The sequence below is a fragment of the Callithrix jacchus genome, chromosome 5 (assembly GCF_049354715.1).
Source record: "Callithrix jacchus isolate 240 chromosome 5, calJac240_pri, whole genome shotgun sequence".
Lineage (NCBI taxonomy): Eukaryota > Metazoa > Chordata > Mammalia > Primates > Cebidae > Callithrix > Callithrix jacchus.
Window position 1 is genome coordinate 51731030 of NC_133506.1, and position 25323 is coordinate 51756352.

Below are 25323 nucleotides of genomic sequence, written 5' to 3' on the forward strand. Positions count from 1 at the left end.
ATAAATGACCCAAGAGTGTTCTTGCACTACACTTTACTATCTATCCCCTGCTTTCGGTATTTTCTGGTTATCTCTTTAAAAGCTAAAACAAGAACACAAAGTGTTGGCTTGTTTGTTCTCAGGTGGTCATGGGGCATTAGGTGACTCAGATTTTTTGCTATTCTGTGCATTTCCACAAATGGCCACAAAAGCACCAGAGTATTGGTTTTGGAGTTACAAGGAAATCTTACAAAGTAAGCTAATTCACAAATATAGAATCCCCAAATAATGAGAATTGTGTATCTTTTTTCATCCTTTTACATTTAACCTGTTTGTATCTTATTAAGAGTGCAATTTGGTAAGCAGACTATAATTGGGCGTTGCTTTTTTATCCAATCTGATAACCTCTGTCTTTCAATTGGGATATTTAGACCATTTGTATTTAATGTGATAATTTATATTATTAAATTTAAATCTATCTTTCTATGTTCTTTCGAGTTGTCCCATATATTATTTCATTTTTTTCTCTCTTTTGTGCCTTTTTAGGTCAATCGAATATTTTATATAATTAATTTTATATCTTTCATTGTTTTATTAGCTATAATTTTTTGTTATTTTAGTGGTTATTGTAGGGTTTATAGTATATATCTACTCACAGTCAACCTTCAAATAATATTATACCATGTTACATACAGTATAAAAGCTTTACAATACTATAATTCTATTTCTCCCCTCCTAATATTTGCATTATTATCATTATACAGTTAATCATGCATATGATATAAAACCCACACTACATTGTTACAATTTTTGTTTCAAGAGTCAAATTTCCTTTAAAGACATTTAAATAATTTTTTTAAATTCTAGGTATTTGCTCTTATAGTTACCATTTTTGGTGCTCTTCATTCTTCTTTGTGCATTCACATTTTCAACTGCTATTTTATTCCTTTTGCCTAAAGAATTTCCTTTTACATTTTTAGAAGTCTGCTGGTAACAAATTCTCTCAGCTTTTGCATGTCTAAAAACATCTTTATTTTCCCCTTTTTTTTGAAATATATTTCCTCTCGGTATAGCACTCTGGATTGACAGTTTCCCTCTTGAGGACTTTAACAATATTTCTGCACTGCCACAGCACTTGCATTGTTCAGCAGGAAATCTGCTGTCATCCCTACACTTGCTCTTCTCTACGTTATCTCTTTTTCTCTGGCTGTTTCCAACGTTTCTTTAACAACAGTTTTCAGAAATTTGATGATGACATTACTTAGTGTAGTGTTCTTTCAGTTTCTTGTGTTTGGAGTTTGTTGAAATGATTCGATTTGTGAATTTATAGTTTTTAGCCATTTTCAGCCATCATTACTTCCAATACTTTTTCTGTCTTCTTCTGGGACTCCAATTGCATATATATTAGGCCATGTGAAATTGTTCAATGGTTTAATGCTTATTTTTTAAATTCTCTTTGTATTTCATTTTGTATAATTTCTGCTTTTATGTCTTCCAGGTCACTTATTCCAACTTACACAATATAATTATACAGCTAAAAAATATATTTTAGATGTTTTAAAAAATATCTTCCATGCCTCTACTTAACTTTTTGAATATATATATTACAGTTATAATAACTATTTTAATATACCTTCTTCTGATAATTCGAACATATGTCAGTTCTGGATTCATTTTGATTAATTAAATTTTATTTTGGGTTACAGGGGTTTTTTTGCCTCTTTGTATGCTTGGCATTTTTTTATTAGGTGCAAATATTATGAATTTTCTATTGTGGAGTGCTAGCTCGCTATTCTTGCATTCTTTCTGATGTTCTCAAGCTTTGTCCTGAGATGCAGTTAGTTACTTGGAAACAGTTTGATCCTTTCAGGTCTGTCTTTTAAGATTTGTTAGATGAGATGAAAGCAGCACTCAGTCTTGAGATGGTTATTCCCCACTACTGAAGCAAGACTCTCTGTGTACTCTACCCATGTTCATTAAATCATGAGGTTTTCCAGTCTCACTGGTGGGAGCAAGCACCATCCCTGGCCCTATATAAGTGTCAGGTCCTGTTATCTCTCACCCTTTTTTTTTTTTTTTTTTTGTAGTTTTTTTCTATGACCTTGGGTAGTTACTGATACGCATGTGCTGATCAGTATTCAGCTGAATACTCAAAAACAACCCTCTGCAGAGCTCTGCACTTCTTTTCTATGCAGTACTCTCCCACCTTGATTTCGCTAAACCTTCATCTTCATCTCCTCAATCCAAGGAGTTCCTTGGGTTCCACCCTGGATTCCTTTGTTGTGCCACAGTCTGAAAACTCTCTCAGGTTTGTAGGTTTCTGAAGCAAATGTAGGGCTCACAGTTTTACTTTCCCATCTGTCAGAAATCACTGTCCTTCATTGTCTGATGTTTAGTCTTGAAAACCCATTGTTTTATATATTTTGTTTCCTTTTTGCTTGTTTCAGGCAGGAAGAAAAATCTTTCATCATAGTTGGAAGTGGAGGTCCTTGTCTCAACTTTACCTGTTCTACTCATTTTTAATAAGGGCCCCTGATTGGTTTTCTCATCACCTAAACTCTATGCTTTGACCACTCACTTTTTAGTACCCTCTGTCTCTCTGATTTGGCTCAAAGAAATACTATAATCTTAGGATCAGGAATACTTAGGTTCACTTTCTTGCTGTTGCACTAACTCTGTTAGTTTACTTTCCCATTTGCAAATTAAAGTAACAAAACCTACCTTATGGGATTGTCATAAAGTAACTTCTCCAGTGACTGGTAAACAAGGACTCAATGAATGGTGGGTGTCATTACTATTACTAGACTTCTTGTTCTAGCTTATTCTCTCTTCCTCCTCTTGTTCCCTGCCTCCACCTTCCTTACTCCGGATCTGCTCAGCCCTAATATTTCTTGACTGTGGGCTGCAGTGACAAATTATGCTTTAAGTTATGTCTCGGGCCTCATGACAGCTGAGTCATGCCATCGAGAGCCTGTAGAGTGGGAATGAGTTCCAGCCCTGAAATATCAGGGTGTGTGGGTGGTTTCTGCAGGAATCAGAAACGAGCACCTGTTAAATATTTTACTTTTTCTTAGACAAGCTTCAGTCACTTACTTTTAGGAAGACTTAAAGTCTCCCTACATTTAACAAAAGACCACATAGACCTGAGCCAGTACCTAGCACTATTCAGATTGTTTCTTGCACAACTCCAGGGACTCCTATCACTCTATAGGCACTGTGCATTTGTACAGTTACAAGTTCTCAACCGGTAACAGCGAAGTATATTGAGAAGGGGGACACCAGTTGAAATTTTCATAAGTAGGCCTTTGGCTGAAGAGAAGTAAGAGTGGTTGATATATCAACTGTGTATTCCAGTTATTACATAATAAAATAAAGAATTATCTCCCTACTAAAAGCCATCCTGGCTGTCCTTTCTGGGAATTTTTTCAGCCCTGAGAACTATCCCATGGATCTAAAAGCAACATAAGCCACATACTACAGTGACTGAGAACATGGGCATTCATTTCAGCCAAAATGTGTTGTAACCCTAGTTCCCCCATTTATTAGCAGTACTGCCTTGGGTAACTTACTCAGCCATCTGAGAAGTCTCATTTATAGACTGAGAGTAAATCCATCTGTTTAAATGGGGTTTTGATGAGGTTGGCATAAGATAATATACATAAAGTGTATATATTATATGCCTAGTAAATGATAAATAGTATCGGTATCAGTAATTACCATTACATGTCATCAGTATTGTTGTTTTTGGCAATAATGCATCTAAACCATTAAAAATCCTCTAGTACAACACTGTCAAACATAATTTTGACAAAGACAGAAAGGTTCTTTGTATTTGCTGTCTAATATGGTAGCCACTAGCTACATGTAGATATTGAGTACTTATGTTGGACAGCAAAGCTGTAACAAGGATTGCTTACTGGGAAATCTCTCAAAAATTTTGCTCCACATTAAATAAAGAAACTCCCAAAATCAAGTCTGTGAAAACAGCATCTTCACCAGGAAAACAGATGATCCTTGGTCCTAAACAGATGATCTGTCCCAAGATACTGCTTGGCCCATTTATTCATTGAAACCCTACTCTCTGGCTCCTCTGAAGAGGACCTTTCCCTGACCACTGACCATCCCACCCTTCTCTGCCACTTGCCTCTACACACTTTATTTCTTGGCCTCTCTGATGCTATATCTTTATTAGGGGCTTTGTTCATAGTCTGTGCCTCGGTACTAGCATGTAAACTCCATGAAGGTGGATTTCTTATCTGCTCTGATCACCACTTGATCTCAGGGCCAAGAATGTACATATTGCAGGGTTTCAGAAACTATTTGTTGAACTTAATACAAACAGGCTATCTGAAAGAAGTCCTTCACTTTTACAAGTGACATTTTATAAGAAGCAGAATACTTTTATAAAATTAAACACTCCCCTCTTCCAGTCTCCAACCCCCAAGCCCTACATGTTCAGACAAGGGCCTGGGATTCTCTGGAGACCACCAGTACCAGCTCTGTAATTCCCAACCCACGGGTCTCAGGCAAGGCATTTCATTGACAGTGTGGGAAAAGTGTCTGAAATTCTAAACAAGACCCGACATTTAACATCCTCCCGTTCTTCTCTTAACAGCTTACTCTCCTGCAGCAAATGTGATTAAGCATTCACGGCCATGGGTCTACATTTTTATTAGGGCTATGACAAGTGATTCAGAGGTAATTAAGCAATGGAATGTTTCACACAATGCCCACTTCACTTAAGGAATAAACTCTACACGTTGTTGGATTAACTGGCAAAAAAAGAAAAAGAAACCATTCGGAAACCGTCAACTTCTATAAGGAACAACTATTGGCCCTACTCTTGGACCTTTGATAAGGAAGTGAAATTTTTTATTTATACAGAAGCATGAGGAATAATTTTAAAATCTATGCACACACACACACACACACACACAAAAAAAAGGGTGATTTATTGCAGCCTGGTTTTTTTCTTTTTAAAAAAGCCGTCATCTTAAGTGTACAACCATAGAAAAATGAGTAAATAAATTGGAGAATATATGGAATTTTATGTAGCATTGAAAAGAATGAGGTAGAATGACATATATGTAGATGGAAAGATGCTATCTTGATACTGCAAAAAAATTGTAATATAGTTACTTTAAAAATAAATGTCAGTATATGTTTATATGTGCATTGAAAAGTTCTTTAAGGACATATCCAACTGTTACAAGTGACATCTAAAAAGTGGACTTGGGCCTGAAATTCCACAGGTATGTATTATTTTTGCAATTATAAAACATATTTAAATATTTTAATTGTTTTAAATGAGCTAACATTTTTTATAGAGTCAAAAATTACAAGAATAGCCTGATAGTTGCAAGGAAGCAGGACTGCACCGAAAAACTATGTCCTTTTTACCCTTCTCATCCCCAACCCCCAGGACACACGTCTGTGCCCCCACACACACACATACACAACCTCATGAGGTGTTGAAGGAACTAGTGACACTCAGAAAAACTGTTACTCAGTGTTCTTAAAGAAGCCCATGCCTTGCAGAATAACATTCCGATTACACAACTTAAAATTACTATTTTTAATTGGATTGACCACTTTGCATAGACAATTACACAAACTACTCATTTTGACATTACAACTTCACTTTGAAGGTCTCATGACTATTTCACTCTTGACCCAGGTAGATCTTCCTGGGTCTAAGCCTAATCCAGAAAGAAAGCTTACCAGGATGGGGCTTGAGACCATGATGCTACTCAAAAGGCAACTTGGTTAGCATCATCTTTTGAGCTCAAGAAACCCCAAGATAACACTGACAACCACGATGAATTTCCTCTAAGCCAAGGTGCAAAGTGAGATGGCACAATATGAAGAGACCCTTGTAAAAGAGTAATAGCCACAACAAAAATAACCAAAGGATATTAAACAGAAAATTTATATCTTTCTCATGTCATCTTTCAAGTTCAGATTCCCTTTTATTTTACTCTCTGAACTATAAAGGGATAGGCATATTCAAAACAAGAATAAGAAATTTTAAAAGAATGAGATATTTAGCAGATGACATATGCCATATTTCAGGGTGTCTGACCGACCCATACTTCCTTCAGGCACAGGGCTATCCTGGTTACAGACTCTGCTTTGCTGGATGTCTACTTTTCTCTCTGCATGACTCATTCCCTCACCTACCTGTATCAGGACCAGTATGAGTCATCCATGGGCTGGCTGTGCCTATGACTGACGTGACCCAGCTTGAGATGGTGAGCCAGGTTTAGTGCATTGGGAATAAGGGTTGATCATTAGCAGCTTCAGAAGCAGAAAGCCTGGTTTAGAAAAGATGGGGCAATCATTACTGGACAGGAATGAGCTTAAGCAAAGGAAGCTGTCCAGAAGGAACAAGAACAATTGGAGAAAATGCAAAGGAAAAAGAGCAGGAACCTTGTGACTATTCAGCCATGGAGAGGCAGGAAGAATAACATCTCCTGAACCTCTGCAGTCCCTGTCCAGAACACCCATGAGTCACAGCCTTACAACAAGCTGCTCATTTCTTGAATTGACTTGAGTACTTCTCTGTTCCTCTTCAGTTAATTCAACAAATATGTATTGAGTGACTGCTATGCAACAGACACTGTACTGAGAGATGAGAGAACAAGAGTGTATCCTCAGGGAGCTTCCTGAATGGTAGGAGAAAGACAATAATCCACTGATCACATAAGTCATCGGAAATATCCAGGCTGTAATTAGAAGCACATACACTAGGAGAAAACAATAAAGGCATTTAAGCTACTCAGAAAAGTCAGGAACTCTTGCCTGAGGATATGGCATTTGAGATAAGATCTTAAGGATAAACAGGAGATGAAAAAGCAAAGAGCATGGAAGGGAACAGCATTCCATGAAGAGTCAGCTACAGGACATGTTTGGTTCAGAAAGAAGCAGGGCATGGTTACTAAAATCCCCACCCACTCAGGGCCCAAGGTCCTGCATTCAAATTCTGATATTATCACTGTGACTTTGAACAAGTGACTTCTCTGATTCTCAGATTCTTCATACAAAAACTAGAGATGATAATAATAGTGCCTATCTTACTGGTTTGTTGTAAAAATTAAATAAAATTATGAATGTGAAAAGCTTGCACAGTACCTGGTTCTTTATATATATATATATATATATATATATATACACATACATACTTTAAGTTTTGGGGTACATGTGCCGATCCTGCAGGATTGTTACATAGGTATACACATGCCATGGTGGTTTGCTGCATCCAGCCCCCCATCATCTACATTAGGTATTTCTCTTAATGTCATCCCTCCCCAATACTTCCACTCCCTGCTATCCCTCCCTTAGTGCCCCCATCCCCCACAGGCTCCAGTGTGTGATGTTCCCCTCCCTGTATCTATGTGTTCTCATTGTTCAACACCCACTTATGAGTGAGAATATGCAGTGTTTGGTTTTCTGTTCTTGTGTCAGTTTGCTGAGAATGATGATTTCTAGATTCATCCATGTCCCTATAAAGGCCATGAACTCATCCTTTTTATGGCTGCATAGTATTCCATGGTGTATATGTGCCACATTTTCTTTATCCAGTCTATCATTGATGGGCATTTGGGTTGGTTCTGAGTCTTTTCTAATGTAAACAATGCCACAGTGAGCATATGTGTGCATATGTCTTCATAACAGAAAGATTTACAATCCTTTGGGTATATACCCAGTAATGAGATTGTTGGATCAAATGGTATTTCTATTGCTAAATCCTTGAGGAATTGCCACACTGTCTTCCAGAATGGTTGAACTAATTTACACTCCCACCAACAGTGCAAAAGCATTCCTATTTCTCCACAGTATCTCCAGCATCTGTTGTCTCCAGATTTTTTAATGATCACCATTCTAACTGGCCTGAGATGGTGTCTCAGTGTGGTTTCGATTTGTATTTTTCTAATGACCAGTGATGATGAGCTTTATTTCATGTTTGTTGGCTGCATAACTGTCTTTTTTTGAAAAGTGTCTGTTCATATCCTTTGCCCTCTTTTTGATGGGGTTGCTTGGTTTTTTCCCTGTAAATTTGTTTAAGTTTCTTGTAGATTCTGGATATTAGCCCTTTGTCAGATGGGTAGATTGCAAAAACTTTTTTCCATTCTGTTGTTTGCCAGTTCGCTCTAATGATAGTTTCTTTTGCTATGCAGAAGCTCTTAAGTTTAATCAGATCCTATTTGTCTATTTTGACTTTTGTTGTCTCTGCTTTTGGTGTTTTAGTCATTAAGTTCTTGCCTATGCCTATGTCCTGAATGGTATTGCCTAGGTTTTCTTATAGAGTTTTTATGGTGTCAGGTCTTATGTTTAAGTCTTTAATCCATCTATATAAGATGTAAGGAAAGAGTCCAGTTTCAGCTTTCTCACTGGCTAGCCAGTTTTCCCAACACCATTTATTAAACAGGGAATTCTTTCCCCATTGCTTGTTTTTATCAGGTTTGTCAAAGATCAGATGGTTGTAGATGTGTGGCATTACTTCCAATGCCTCTGTTCTATTCCATTGGTCTACATCTCTGTTTTGGTACCAGTACCATGCTGTTTTTATTACTGTAGCCTTGTACTATAATTTGAAGTGAGGTAGCATGATGCTCCAGCTTTGTTCTTTTTGCTTAGGATTGTCTTCGCTATGTAGGCTCTTTTTCCATTCAATACAAAGTTTAGGTGTTTTTTCCAGTTCTGTGAAGAAGATCAATTGTAGTTCAATGGGTATAGCGGTGAATCTATAAAATACTTTAGGCAGTATGGCTATTTTCACAATATTGATTCTTCCTAACCATGAGCATGGAATGTTTTTCCATCTGTTTTTATCCTCCCTTATTTCCTTGAGCAGTGGTTTGTAGTTCTCCTTGAAGAGGTCCTTTACATCCCTTGTTAGTTGTATTCCTAGGTATCTCATTCTCTTTGTTAACAATTGTGAATGAGAGTTTGCCCATGATTTGGCTCTGTTTGTCTGTTATTGGTATATAGGAATGCTTGTGATTTAATTCATCATTTTTACTTGGTTGTATGATAATGCACTGTACAGATGGGCCATGATTAATATTACCAGTCACTTACTGATTGGTCTTTAGGTTGTTTCTGGTTTTTTATTATCATACATGGTGTAACAATGAACAATCTTTTGATGTGAGGTTAATATAAGCCTTTGATCTGAGGTCTCCTGAGCTTTATGAGTCTCCAGGTCTGTCATCCTTAGCCCTGGAAGTTCCCAGGAAATCGAAGCATATAGAATTAAGACCTCATCCCCAGTCTCCTAAAACAGAGGATTTGGCCACATGTCCCAACATTTGTAGTATTAAAAAGCTCCCAGAAAGCTAGACAATAGCCAAAGAGAAAAATAAATCTAACTACTACCATACTATATATATTTACGTGTCAGAAAAATTTTTATAATGCCCCCACAAACACATACACACACACACACACACACACACACACACACACACACACACACTGTATTAGCCTGTTATCACACTGCTAATAAAGACATACCTGAGACTGGGTAATTTATAAAGAAAAAGAGGTTTAATTAACTCACAGTTCCATATGGCTGGGGAGGCCTCAAATCATGGTGGAAGGCAAAGGAGAAGCAAAGACTTGTCTTACAAGGTGGCAGGCAAGAGAGTGTGTGCAGAGGAACTCCAATTTATAAAACCATCAGATCTCAGGACACTTAGTCACTACCACAAGAATAGTATGGGGGGAACCACCCCCATGATTCAATTATTGCCACCTGGCCCCACCCTTGACATGTGGGGATTATTACAATACAGGGTGAGATTTGAGTGGAGGCACAGCCAAACCATATCACTCTGCCCCAGCCCCTCCCAAATCTCACATCCTCACATTTCAAAACCAATCTTGCCTTCCCAAGAGTCTCCCAAAGTCTTAACTCATTTCAGCATTAACTCAAAAGTTCACAGTTCAAAGTCTCATCTAAGACAAGGCAAGTCCCTTCTGCCTTTGAGCCTGTAAAATCAAAATCAAGTTAGTTACATCCTGTATACAATGGGGGTATAGTCATTGAGAAAATACACCTACTCCAAATGGGAAAAATTGGTCAGAATGAAGGGCTACAGGCCCCACGCAAGTCCAAAATCCAGTGAAGCAGTCAAACCACAAATGATCTCTTTTGACTCCATATCTCACATCCAGGGCATGCTAATGCAAGAGGTAGGCTCCCATGCCTTGGGCAGCTCTGCCCCTGTGGCTTTGCAAGGTATGGCCCCTCTCCTGGCTGCTGTCATGGACTGGCTTTTATTGTCTGCAGCTTTTCCAGGTCCACAGTGCAAGCTGTCAGTGGATCTACCATTCTAGGGACTGGAGGACAGTGGCCCTCTTCTCACAGCTCCACTAGATAGTGCCCCAGGGGGAACTCTGTGTGGGGGATCCAACCCCACCTTTCCCTTCTGTATTGCCCTAACAGAGGTTCTCCATGAGACCTCCAACCCTGCAGCAAATTTCTGCCTGGACATCCAGGCATTTCCATACACATGAAGTGGAGGTTCCCAAACCTCAATTCTTGACTTCTGTGCACCCACAGGTTCAAAACCACATGGAAGTTGCCAAGGCTTGAAGCTTGCACCCTCTGAAGCAATGGCCCGAGCTGTATATTGGCCCCTTTTAGACACAGCTTGGACACAGGGTGCTAAGTCCCAAGACTGCACAAAGCAGCAAGGCCCTGGGCCCAACCCATGAAACCATTTTTCCCTCCTAGGCCTTCCAGCTTGTGATGGGAGGGGCTACCATGAAGACCTCTGACATGTTCTGGAGTCATTTTTCTCACCATCTTGGTGATTAACATTTGTCTCCCCATTACTTATGCTAATTTCTGTAGCCAGCTTGAATTTCTCCTCAGAAAATGGGTTTTTCTTTTCTACTGCATCATCCGTCTGCAAATTTTCTGAACTTTTATGCTCTGCTTCCCTTTGAAACATAAGTTCCAATTCCAAACCTACATAAAACTGAATTCTTTCAACAGTACCCAAGTCACCTCCTGAATGCTTTAATGCTTAGAAATTTCTTCTGCCAGATACCCTAAATCATCTCTCTCAAGTTCAAAGTTTCACAAATCTCTAGGACAGGCACAAAATGCCACCAGTCTCCTTGCTAACATAAGACAAGAGTCACTTTTGCTCCAGTTCCCAGCAATTCCTCAGCTCCATCTGAGACCACCTCAGCTCTGACTTTATTGTTCATATCACTGCCAGCACTTTTATCAAAGCCATTCAACAAGTCTCTAGGAAGTTCCAAACTTGCTCACATCTTCTTGTCTTCTTCTGAGCCCTCCAAACTGTTCCAACCTCTGCCTTTTACCCAGCTCCAAAGTTGCTTCCACATTTTCAGGTATGTTTTCCACAGCACCCCACTCTATCAGTGTATTAGTGTGTTCTTACACTGCTAATAAAGACATACCTGAGACTGGGCAATCTATTAAAAAAAAAACGAGGTTTAATGGACTCACAGTTCTACATGGCTGGGGAGGCCTCACAATCATGGCAGAAGGCAAAGGAGAAGTAAAGGCACATCTTACATGGTGGCAGGCAAGAGAGCTTGTGCAGGGGAACTCCCATTTATAAAACCATCAGTTCTCATGAGACCTATTCACTACCACAAGAATAGTATGGGGGAACTACCCCTATGATTCAATTATCTCTACTTGGTTCAGCCCTTGACACACAGGGATTATTAATTCAAGGTGAGATTTGGGGGGGGACACAGCCAAACCATATCACACCACACCCACACACACGCACTTTCTAAAATGCATAGGATATTGCTTTTAGTTACACACAGTAAGATGGATCTGTATTGGTACACCATTCCATGAGTTTTAATACACATATAGATCTATATAACCACATGTTCAAGCAGGATGCAGAAAGTTTGTATCCCCTAAGACCTCCCTTATGCTGCCCTTTTTCAATTATATGTAGCTGTTGACAATCACTGATATACATATCATTTCTAGTTTTTACTTTTTCCAGAATATCATATAAATGAAGTCATACCATATATCTAACCTTTGAGACTTTTTCTTTCATTCAGCACAATGACCTTGAAATTACTCATGTTCTTGCATGTCTCAATAGTTTGTTCATTTTTATGGCTGAGTAGTATTCCATTGCATGAATGCACCACAGTTTGTTTATCCATTTACTCTCTGAAGGATTTTGGGTTTGCTTCCCATGTTTGGTAATTATAAATGAAGCTACAATAAACAGTTATGTACAGGTTTTTGGGCAAACATAGTTTTAATTTCTCCAGGCTAATTCCACCCCTCCCCAACTTTTGCTTTTCTAATAAATAAGATGTTTCAATGTTAATGAAACCATTTATATTAATTGGATTGCAGGACATAACCAGGCTGAAATAGGAAAAATTTAAGTTATGCAACACAACAAAATCACAAAGAGTACTGATTTTATAATAATAAGATGTCAAAGCCACATCATTAGTCATTGTTTGCGTGTATCTTCATAAGAAAACAATTATGCTTGTCCAAAACTGTAAATCGTTCTTGCTCATTTTAATCACATTCTTAGCCAGTCCCTTTTTCATACAGCAAGAAGTTTTGCCTCAGTCTCTACATTCCTAGTATACAAAATGCCAGGCCAGGAGTGAAAGTTCATGCCTGTCATCCCAGCACTTTGGGAAGCTGAGGCAGGAGTATCCCTTGAGGTCAGAAGTTTAAGACTAGCCTGTGCAACATAGCAAGACCCTGTCCCTACAAAAAAAAAAAAATTTTCAGTAATTAGATGTGATGGCAGCTATCTGTAGTCCCAGCTACTCAGGAGACTAAGGCAGAAGGATTGCCTCAGCTTAGGAGTTGGAGGCTGCAGTGAGCTATGATCATGTGGCTACATTCTACCCGGGGTAACAAAGGGAGATTCTGTGTGTATAAATTAATTAATTACTAACAAAACAAAATACCAGAGAATAGTATGTTATATCCCAATAATTGCATCATTGAACCTACATAGGCTCAAACATACTCAGCTAAGGTGTGGGTGGAGGAAATTTCATTGCAAACCTTCCAGCTGATTTCCTGGCCACTCTGGTCAATGAGCATGTGATCCTGAGTGACAGTAGGGCAGCTGTGCCATCCAAGGCCACACTATGACTGCTGTGGGTCCTGGCCACTTTAGCCTTCACAGGTCCCTTCTTTCATAAAAACATATTAATAGTTGTGTTTTATCATTCACTGATATAAAGACAAATACAATCTAGGCTGGGTTTGTTATTAAATATGCATTGTCACTAGGCTGGGCATGGTGGCTCACAACTGCAATCCCAGCACTTTGAAAGGCTGAGGCAAGCAGATCACCTGAAGCCAGGAGTTCAAGACCAACCTGGGCAACTGGAAAAACCCTGTCTCTACTAAAAATAAAAAAATTAGCCAGGCGTGGTGGTGTGCACCTGTCATCCCAGCTACTTGAGTAGCTGAGGCATGACAATCGCTTAAAGCTGGGAGCCAGAGGTTGCAGTGAGCTGAGATTGTGCCATTGCACTCCAACCTGGGCAACAGAGAGGGACCCTGTCTCAAAATAAATAAATAAATATGCATTGTTACTATATTCACTTTTTTCTTCTGATTTAAAAAAAAAAAAATACCTGCAAACATTTTCAGTCTCCTAAACATATCACCTGCCTTAGGCATTGTGCTTTCTGTGCCCAATGCAGAACGTAGCCATGAACCTTCATCTGTGTTCCCTCAGGGTCCCTCACTTTGCTAAAAGTGATTCTAGGGCTTACATGTTCCTATTTTTCCCTAAAACACAGTTGAACACAAATCAACCACTTAGAACCTTTGTTGTCTCCAACAAATCCTTGCTTTGAGCCAGCTGCTGAGTTTAATGCTTTCTATGCATTTTCTCACTTACTCTTCACCACCACTCTTTGAAGTAAGTGCAATTTCTGTCCCATTTACTTCTAAGGAAGTGGAAGTTCAGGAAGGCTGGAGTGTCTTACCCACAGTCACAAGGCTGGAAGAGGATCGAGCTGGAAAGCACCTCATGCCTGTATCCATAGTTCACCATCATGACCAATATTTATTTATTTATTTTTATATTTATTTATTTATTTTATTTATTTTTGAGGTGGAGTTTCGCTCTTGTTACCCAGGCTGGAGTGCAATGACGCTATCTCGGCTCACCACAATCTCCGCCTCCTGGGTTCAGGCAATTCTCCTGCCTCAGCCTCCTGAGTAGCTGGGATTACAGGCACGCACCACCATGCCCAGCTAATTTTTTGTATTTTTAGTAGAGACAGGGTTTCACCATGTTGACCAGGATGGTCTCAATCTCTTGACCTCGTGATCCACCCGCATCGGCCTCCCAAAGTGCTGGGATTACAGGCTTAAGCCACCGCGCCCGGCCCTTGAGCCACTGCACCCGGCCCAATATTTATTTAATTTGGAGTGGAGAAGGACTCTGTAAGCTGGCATTAGATGTGATAGTATAAGGGAAATCTGATAGATTTGACTGGGTAAAAATTGTAAACATTCGTATGTTAAAAAACACAGTGATCAAGATTGAAAGACATACCTCATCTAAGAAAGAACTTATGAGGAAGCACTAGACCCTTACTGTGTATAAACCACACATGAATCAGTAGAGAAAAGCAAACACTACATTGGGGGAAAAAGGGCAAAGAACATGACAAAGAAATTCACAATAAAGAGTAAAGGAAGTGAAAGATGTACACACTTATGCTAGCAATCCAAGAAACGCGGAGCATGAAGCCATTCATTTTTCACCAGGGGCAATGAGACATTTATTCTCTTTCAATGAGGTACAGAGATTAATTTTGTTTGGAACATATCAATGAGATATTCTCCTGTTGCTTTCCCCCACCTCACCCTCCTCCCATACCCATTCTGCTAACATCACCCATTTGCTTCAATGAAGTTTCAGAATTTTAGAAATGAAATGGAAAAAAAAAGACAGAAATCCATGTTTAGCCTCTATCAGAATTATTTTGTTTTGTTTTTTTGAGACTCTGGCCTCAAGAAAATGGTCTCAACATTTAATTATTGACTCAAGAAGAAATTGTTCTTGAAATTTCTAAAACTATCATAAACATATCCGTTAAACGTAAGCTCTGCATCCGGGCTCTAAAGTGGTACTGAAGACAGAACTTGGGCTCTAACAAGAGGAAAAGGCTTCCCCTTTGGGAGCAGTCAGAGGAGGAGACATGAGATGCATACATCCTGAACTTAAAGCGGGGGCTCCTTGGGACTAAAATCCTAAAGTTGGAGGGGGACTGAGAGGAATGCTGAAATTGGACAATGCTTGTACCCCCACAGCCCCACTTCAATTCTTAGAGAAGAATGCCATGGAAAATTGTCTATCACTAACATTAGAGCTGAAACCAGTGAAAATGGAAACACAGTTAAGTAGAGAGGAGACCACAGGAACCTCCCAATACCCTTCAGTTCTGATGTAGCATGGAAAGAACACAAAAGTTCTGCAAACCTGGTGAGTTACAGGAAGGTGGGAGCCAGCTGACCCTACTTGGAACCACCATGGGTGGCAACCAAGCTACCTCAATATGGAGACCATGGTGTAGACGACTGAGGCAAGGAGCTGGGTGGAAAATATAACCAAGGTCAGTGTCAGAGAGAACCACAGCATGGCTGACTCAGCAAGGGAAAACCGCCAAGCCCAAACTTAGCTAGGTAAGGCAGCTACCACGAGTCTATCAGCTGCAGACTTCAGTAGAAGAGGCCAGCAAATGTCCGAGCAGCCATGAACTTGAGGCTCCATCACTTCCAGTCCCAGCTAGGTTATGTACCCTGCACATCCCTTCCACTAGCTGACCAAGTGCCCAAAAAGCCACTTGTGCTGAAGGGAGGAGCTGGAAATCAGAACACAGGGCATTGATCCAAAAGAGGGTATGGGCTGGGTGCAGTGGCTCACACCTATAATCCCAAGACTTTGGGAGGCTGAGGTGGGCAGATCACTTGAGGAGTTTGAGACCAGCCTGGTCAACATGGTGAAATCCCATATCTACTAAAAATACAAAAATTATTTATGCCACAGTTACGGTGGCACGTGCCCATAATCTCAGCTACTCAGGTGTCTGAGGCAGGAGAATCACTTGAACCTGGGAGGTGGAGGTTGCAGTGAGCCAAGATTGTTATACTGCACTCCAGTCTGGGTAACAGAGTGAGACTGTCTCAAAAAAAAAAAAAAAAAAAGAGGCTCTGCAGATAAGAAAAACAATAATATCAGTAACTGGCACTTATTAGAAAGATTAGCTTGATCACCCTAAATGAAGGAGCTACATATTATTTTGTAGATGTATTTGCTCATCTAGTAAACATTCACTACATGCAAGCACTGGATGGTAGAGACTCAGGGTGAATCAAAGAGTCTCTGCCTTCCTGTGCCTTCTATTCTAGTGGGAAGAGACTAACAATAAATGAATAATCACATTAATATGCATTCTGCCAGATGGTGACGAATACTATAGGAGGAATTAAGTAAGATGAGAATGATAGGAAGTGCTAGTTTGATTAGGTTGTCACTTTTATAGGATGGTCAGAGAAGGTGCCTCTGATGAAATGACATTTTATCAAAAACCCGAGGAAGTGAGAAGGTCAAATGTGCAGCTGGCTAGAGAGAGAGCATGCCAGGCAGAGCCTACAGCAAGCACCAAGGCCCTGGGGTGGGAATGCATGTGTCTTGTTCAAGAAGAAGCAAGGAGGCCGGGCTAGCACGGTAGGAGAGATCAGAAGTGAGCTCAGGCCCATGTCCCATAGAACTTCATCCTGCCTTGGCAACAGCTTTGGATGTTCTTCCACATGAAATGGAAAGATGAAGGATTTGAAGAGGAATGGCCTGACCTGATTTACATTTTTACAAAATCTCTCTAGCTGCCAAGTTGAGAAATTGACTGTAGGGGAACAGATAGAAGTGGGGGTACTAGTTAAGCAGATTTTGCAATACTTCAAGAAGGAGATGTTGATGGACCCTGAGCTTCAGAGGGCACAGTGTAGATGGGAGTCAGGATGGGGTTGGAAAAGCAGGTATATGGGTTTATATGAGGATGAGAGCCAGAAGGTAGAGCTTGGGAGCTTTGGGCTTCTTGTGGTGACTGGCAAAACCAGGGATGTGGCACGTGGCTGAGCTGGTCCTGGTGGTCTCCTAGGAAGATGTGAGTGGGGGGTGTTGAGAGTGTTCAGGCAGAAGGCCTGGGTCAGCAGGATGCCATAGAAGCCTGGGGAGCCCCATTCTCCCTGATAAATGTGTAGGAGTCAGTAAAGTTGCAATTACAAGTCTGTTACCTATGACCATAGTGATACCTAGTGTTGGCTGGGGGAAGAGAGATCCTATTGTTACTAACTTTCCAGAGGTGAATTTACCAATTTGTAACAAAATCCTTAACCTGCATATGCCTTTCAACCTAGGAATTCTACATTTATGAATGCAGCATAAGATTTGACGTAACTTAATCATAGCATCCTATGAAAAACTAGAAATGGCCTAAATGTCCAACATCAGGGGTAATTCTAATAATAACCTTAGTGACCTTATATTAAGTGCTCAATTGTGAGTTAGGTATAAGGTGAAAGTTATTACAGGTACTAGCTCATGCGATCCTTCCAATAGCCCTGGGAAGAAACTAGAACTCAGAGACATTGAGTAACTTGCCAAGAGATTCAAATCCAGGTCTGTCTCACTCTAAAAATTTTGCTCTAAACCAGGGCATGTTAAACCTTTTCTGTAAAGGGTCCAATGGTGAATATTTAGACTTTGGGGACCACAACGTCTCTATTTGAATGACTCAACTCTGCCATGGTGAAGCAAAAAACAGCCATGGGTAATACATAAATGAATGGAACTTTTTTATAAGAACAGATACCAGAGTCAAATTTGGCCCATGCGCCATGGTTTGCCAACTCCTGTTCTAAACTATTTCTGTATAACTAGAACTTGTCTCTAAGCTGTCCAGATTCTATCTGGAAATATTTGAGGAGAATGTCCAAAAAGCAGACAAAGGGGAGATTCTCACAATCTTCAGGAAGAGTCAGTAGACTGTTAAGGTAAATTAGGCAATGCCACAATAACAAATAAACACTCAAAAGCCCAGCAGCTTAACATAACAAAAGTTGATTTCTCTCTCAAATGTATTTCAACACAGGTCTGGCAACACAACCGTGAAACTCTTCTCTGCGTAGTGACTCAGGGACCTAAGATTCCCTCCAACTTGTGGCATTACCATCTCAGCATATGAGTTCCGGGATAGAGTGAATATGGGTTCAGAAATGCCAGGGGTTCGGCCTAGGTCCCACTGCTTGTCACACACTGAGAATGAGTAATGCCAGGGAAAAGGGCTTTATTATGGGTGACATTGGCCAAAGAGATGGTAGACAAGCCTCAAACTTTTCTCTCTTCCTCAACTAAAGCTAGGGGTTTATATAGCATGGAAGGAAAACAGGAGGCGGAAGGAAGAGGAATTGGTCAACAGGCAGCAGGTAGTCAAAAGGGGGGTCTAGCATCTCAGTGTAACCACATGAAGGATAAAGGAATTAGGGAGGGGTAAGAAAGAGGACACGGTCAACAGGCAGCAGGGGCATCTCACTGCGCAAATGTAAATTTCTCAAGCTTCTGTTCTATGGCTTTCTAGCTTGTTGGAAACTTGGGCTTGTTTCTTATGGATGTGTCATACTAATTCTTAAATGTTTCAGAATGGAAGTGAAGTATGTTATCACTTCTGCTTTCATTTCTTTGGCTAGGACTAGTCCCATAATCCTGCCAAAATGCAAGGCCGGCTGAAAAGTTCAATTTCCCCAATGCCCATGAAGAAAAGGAAAGCAGGATACTGAGCCAAGAATTCTCTACCACAGCTAATATGAGTGAGAATCAGAGAAGTTTCACATATTTTGTGATAATTAGTTTTTGCTTAGAACGAACAAAAACTGAAGTCAATACCATTACCACTGTGCACCTTGGCTTTATTTAAAAGCTATTTGTGTAATATACATTTGACCAACAGAACATGGTGTACCTACCTCTGCATATCATGTATCTACCTGGGCTCTGCCTAGATCCAGCTAAATGCTTCAGATAATCAATCAGGTGGTTTTTGTGGCTTTTAATCAACACAAACCAAATCTAAGAAAAGCCAGTTTCAGAAGGAAATAGGGTTACTTGCTTTCAGGTCTCTTTGACCCAATAATATATGGATAATTGTGGTCTGAATTCCTAGGTGAAAACAGGAAGCAATAGAAGGGAGCACTTCTTCTTGTTTAATTTCTAACCTTGAAAAAACACTCAAACAGCTGAGAGTGTATATCAGAGAGTTCCCATGACAACTGATTCTCACCCTCTCTTCTCTTTTAGCACACAATAAAGTCATCTTCTACTTACTCACAACTGGATTATAAACCGTGTGAGGGCAGAGCCTGAGACTAACTCATGTTCACATTCTTAGGCACTGGAGCAGTGTCTGGCTCATGAAAGACATCAGTGTGTTTCCTAAATACATGCCAATTGCTTGACTTGAACGACAGGGCAGATTGGATATGGGCAAGTCTCAAAGTGTGTAGGGTTATTCCTAGAGCATATGGGCCTGGAACTTTCTTCAGGGAAGAAGGTCTGGGAAGTGTGTGTTCAGTGACATTTCTTGTGTTCCTCCCTAAATTGCATCCTCCTCTCTTCTGACAACAGTGAGGCTCCCGGACCCCATCCTCACACTTAGTGGCCCCAGGCATGGAGCAGGTGATCCTAGCCTGAGTCAATCAGAATATCCTATGGCCCTGGCCAGTGGATAAGGAATTGGTATATAAGCTAAGGCAGCCCAGCAAGAATGAATCTCAGGAGTTCTTCAAAAATTACTGGAAAGGACAATTGCTATTTCCTGCTGAACTTGAATGGAAAGCTGGAGTCACTGGAGCTATCTGGCCACTATAGGAAAGATCAGAATGAACCCAACACACCAAGGAAAGCCAGAATGCAGAAAGACACTAGTTACTGCTGAAATAGCTTGAACCAAGGAGCCAGTTTTACCCTTGGACTTTTCCTATTCCTATGTGTAAGTCCAACTAGTAGAGCACACACTTCACTAAGAAGGTCAACAAGACCTGGAGACTTTTTATTGTAATTTTTTAGCATTAAATAAAGGCTGGAGATTGGACATTTCAAGCTCCAGGGTCTAAGTCTGGATCTTTATAATCAGCCTTGAATGCTTGAAAATATCTCAATGGCCTAAGAATAATACGATGAATTGCACATAAACTGTCTGCATATCAGAATTTATAATTGTCTCTAGGATTCAGATCCAAAGGGAAACTCTCTTACATTTGATTTTTTTCCCATTTCCTCCTCCACATTTCCTAGCCTACTAGCAATGAGCCATTAACCAGTCATGGCCAGTGACATGTGGAAAGAAGTGATGTGTGTCACTTCTGGCTGAGACAGGAAAAAGCCCAGGCTCAATTCTGCAGTGTTTCTTCCTCTCTGTAGCAACAGGAGATGTCATGTATTCCAGATGGTGCAGCTACAGATAAAAATAATGGCAAAGCCACCACCCAGGGACGCTGAGAGACTCTATGGAGCAGAATCCTCTAGCAATCTACAATGGGATGTGAGGCCTGCATGAGAAAAAAGAACCACTTCTATTGAGCTAAGCCACGGAGACTTGGAGGCTGATTTTTAAGAAGCATAACTAGCCAATTTTTACAACTCACAGAGATTTGTAGGTTTCTACTTAACACTTTCCCCAATAACTCAGAAAATATTTTCCTTCAAGTTTTAAGTTATACCAGAACCATTAAAGAGTGGGAAGAGCATTTCCAAAGGTCTTGCCTAGGGCAATCAAGACAGGAGGCTGATCTAAATAATTACTCATAGGAGTAATCTCAACAAAAGTACAGTAGGTATTTGTTAGAGTAATACATAAAAGAAAACACCAAAATAAAACCAGAAATCCCTGGCACTAACATGTAAAGGTTTTCTCTTCTCATAAGAAAAAAAGAGACTATTTGACAAACATCATTATCCTTAAGCAATATAAACTGCAATCATTCTATCTGCATATATATCAGCTGTCGTGAGATCATTTTCTCTCAACTCTTTTATATTTATAAGTATGTCTCCAGAAATTGACGAAGAAGGAACTTGTCTATGTAAAAAGGAAGTCTCATTGGCATTGTTAAATACTGATGAAGATAAGCTTTCTTAATCACTTAAAAAATACATACAAAGTGCCAACTTTTTTTTTTGAGATGGAGTCTTGCTCTGTTGCCCAGACTGGCATACAGTGATGCAATCTCAGCTCACTGCAACCTCTACCTCCTGGGTTCAAGGTATTCTGTCTCAGCCTCCTGAGTAGCTGGGATTACAGGTGCACACCACCATGCTAAGCTAATTTTTGTATTTTCACCATGTTGGCCAGGCTGGTCTCAAACTCCTGACCTCAGGTGATCCACCCACCTCAGCCTCCCAAAGTGCTGGGATTACAGACCTGAGCCACCATGGCTGGCACAAAGTGCTAATAATGTTAAACAATTTTTTAAGATTTTTTTTGTCCATTTTCAGTGCACTGATAACTGAAATCTACAGTGTTTATATGAAAATGTTCTAGGGTCCTTGTTAAGTCAGTAGATTGCTCTTTCTTCTGTATTTATACTTTTCCTATTTTTTTTAGTTAAAAGCACTAATCATCATGCCCCCCAAAAAGGGTTATTTTAAGTAGGCTTTGCATTATATGGCAGATTGAAACAGTTGGTAAGCAAAATGTGCTGTCAGTATGTATTTGTTAGAAACAAAATCCTTAGGGTAGTTGTAATTTATGAAAAAGGAGCACAGAACAATAACTTAGTAATAAATATGCATTCAGGAGCAAAGGATAAAGGGAGACAAAAGCAAACTACAATGTGCTGTGATGTAGATGTCTTTCCCATCTTTATTTTAATCAACACTTAAAAAAATAAGCTGGGTAGTTCCTAAGGATTTAAAAATGCAAATCCTAACCAAAGTCAAATTCTTTTCTCATATTTCTTAGAGCTTGTAGATTCAGAGCATAGTAAACCATGGAAGGGAAAGGGAAAAAGAACCAAATTATTTAAACTTTGAAAGCAATATTTTCATCTGAATTGGAAAGATTCACTATAACTTTTCATTTTTGTTAAAAGAAACTTTCAGAGTTCACAGATGTCTAGAGTTTGACATTTCTGCATACATTCCCAATGAGATTCTAGCACACAGTAAATGCTCAATAAGTATTTGATGAATGAATTAATATTACCACCATCTGAATAAAAATTACCAACATTATTTTGCTAGGAACAACAATAAAAACAAAAAAAATGCCTTTCTTCAGTCTGTGCTTTGTGCTGTTGACCCCCATATAGGTCTGTCTGATCCAATTCCATCATGACCAATGTTTCCTCTCATTGGCTCTGAAACCAAGTCCCTGGCAGGACTCTATGGACAGCAAATGCTGTGGGAAAGTAGGTGCTCCCAGTCACATCAAGGGAACCTGTCTATTCAAGGGATATGTACATTCTAGTCTAGTTTGTAACTCTTCCCCTTAGCCAAGCACAGGGCCGGGAGGGTGGTGTCCAGCCCAGGAGGACAGCCAGAGGGGTAGCAGTGGCTCTGAACGGAGGAGTCCTGAAGCACAAACCCAGCACTGGCCAAGCTCCTACACACCCTTTGTTATTGACAGCTCATGAGCTTTCAGCAAATAAGCCCTGGTTTCGATGAACTTTGCCTTAGCCCCATCTGCCCCAGTAAAAGTCATATAAGTCATCCTTTACCGTTTGCTGGAAGGGTAACCTGGTAAAGCCTACAAAGAATGGGCCAGAAGATCACAAGCAACCTTTCCATTATAGAACCTAATCAACCAGAGAGCACAGGACTACTGGGATGACGTGGGCCAAGAGGCACAGGACCATAGAGATGAGACAGGTAAGGGAGCAAGAGACCATGGAGATGAGAGGGACCAGGGAGCACAGGACCATGGAGATGAGAGGGACCAGGGAGCACAGGACCATGGAGACGAGATGGACCAGGGAGCACGAGACCAAGGAGATGAGACAAGCTAGGGAGCACAGGAACATGGAGATGAGATGAACCAGGGAGCCCGGGACCGTGGAGGCGAGACGGACCAGGGAGCCCGGGACCATGGAGGCGAGACGGACCAGGGAGCCCGGCAACATGGAGATGAGACGGACCAGGGAGCACAGGAACACAGAAAGGATTCCAGGCGGATGGTGACGTGTGAATGTCATGCAGGCATTCTTTTGGTAGGAACGAAAAGACATGAAGCCATTTAAGCCCTTCCCATCTCATGCTGTCTTGAAATTACCATCCCATTAGTAGTTTCCTTTGGATTTTAACAAATCACTATATGATTTAGCCTATAACAGGGAAGCTTCCTCAAGTTTGAAAGTCCTTGTTACAAGAAAGAATAAAATAGAAGCCAAAATTGAGAGACGCCCCAAGGCCAACCACCCATGGCCACATAACCAAAACATAGTTATCCTGATTTCCCTGAAATGCTATCTCGAATCACAATGTAACAAAAAGTGTAAGCTTTACATCCTTGTCAATATGATTCAATGAAATTAAGCCAAACAGCTATAGATAAATCAGCTTCAACAACGCTGCTTGCCTTAACAGGAACATTAATGCATAGCAGCCAATCATAAAAAAAAGAGTCAAAATACTGACTCCTTTATGCTTTCTAAGCTATGCTGTAACTGCTATAAGGCGAGCTTCTTACTACCTTCATTTGAAGTCTAGTTCAAGATCGGCCAACTGTTCCTTTGTAAACATATTATACTTTTAATTTTTTTTTTTTTTTGAGACAGAGTTTCGCTCTTGTTACCCCAGGCTGGAGTGCAATGGCGCGATCGCGGCTCATCACAACCTCCGCCTCCTGGGTTCAGGCAATTCTCCTGCGTCAGCCTCCTGAGTAGCTGGGATTACAGGCACACGCCACCATGCCCAGGTAATTTTTTGTATTTTTAGTAGAGACAGGATTTCACCATGTTGACCAGGATGGTCTTGATCTCTTGACCTCATGATCCACCCACCTCGGCCTCCCAAAGTGCTGGGATTACAGGCTATACTTTTAATTTTTTAAAATTTGATCTGATATAATTATTTTTCTAAATTTGACATGATTTTCTTTTTGACACTCCCAACACTGCACTTCTGGGAGGATTAAAAAAAACTAATGAGAAAACTGGAGAATAAGAAAAGTCAGATCAGAAGTTGCTTTCTCCCTAATGGTTTAATTCCCAGCTTACTTCATGTTTTGGTTTGCAAAGTAGCTAGCTTTTTCTAAAACGTCCTAGGATCCCTCAAACTTTTGGCCAATGGGGTGGCTTTGACTTTTGTAAAGAATTTTTATCCCCTTCTTATTCATTTCCTGCATTTAATTCTTTTTGAATGCGGAAATATCAGAGAATTTTGTGATTACATAAGTGTCCTGGATTATTTTAGGAATCCTTCTCTTTGCTACTAAAATTTTACTCTCATTTACTCTCATTTTATTTTCAGAAAGAGCGTTTCCTTTCGACAAAATTACAAAGTAAAATGATTTTTGCTAAACAATGCATCTCGTTTAACAAAAGATAACACCCTTCCTTTAAAAATAGCTACAAAGCGAATATCACCAATTTTCATCCAAAATAAAATTATTTTCTCATGATAATCATCATTCAAGAAGAAAAGGTAGGTGTGGATATGTGGCCTTGAGCAAGGCAAGCTAAGTCTCAGTCTTCTCATCTATAAAATGGGGGTAATACTAGATGTGAAGTGTATTATAGTCAGTCTTTCAGGAAGATGTCCCTTTTCTCTGAAAAGTAGCTACCCACAGGGGACCTTCCTCTATCAGACTGGTCACCTTTTCAGATCAGATTGTCTCTCTCAAGAGTTTAGAACAGACATAACCAGTCATATTGCTGAAGATGACTCCAAATGAGGTAGTGTAAGCTTGCAACCTTCAGGGACAGCCCTCCTGTGACATGTTTGTACAGTAAGCATGAAAGTTGGTTGGGAAAGTTGGTATGCAGAGAGATCAGGGGCTGGGGACAGAGTAACTGCCAGGGTTCCCGATGATATTCCACCTCCTAGCTCCTAGTTGATTCTTCTCTCTTTCACTTTCTCCCTAATGGATCAGTTCCCACATTTGTTTACCTCATGTTTTGGTTTGCAAAGTAACTTGTTTCTTCTAAAAAAAACAAGTTCTGAGAGTTGACTGCATTCCAACATTTAACTTCCTGAAGACATTACTATAGCCTCATTTTAAAAAAGAATAAAACTTCTCCTGGAGCTTTTTTTTTTTTTTTTTTTTTTTTTT

At 40.1% G+C, this 25323-nt stretch overlaps 1 long non-coding RNA gene across 1 annotated transcript in view; it reads right to left on the reverse strand.

Annotated features, from left to right (window-relative positions):
• Positions 1–25323, reverse strand: part of LOC128932063 (uncharacterized) — a 269075-nt gene that overhangs the window by 15387 nt on the left and 228365 nt on the right. The window lies entirely within an intron of this gene.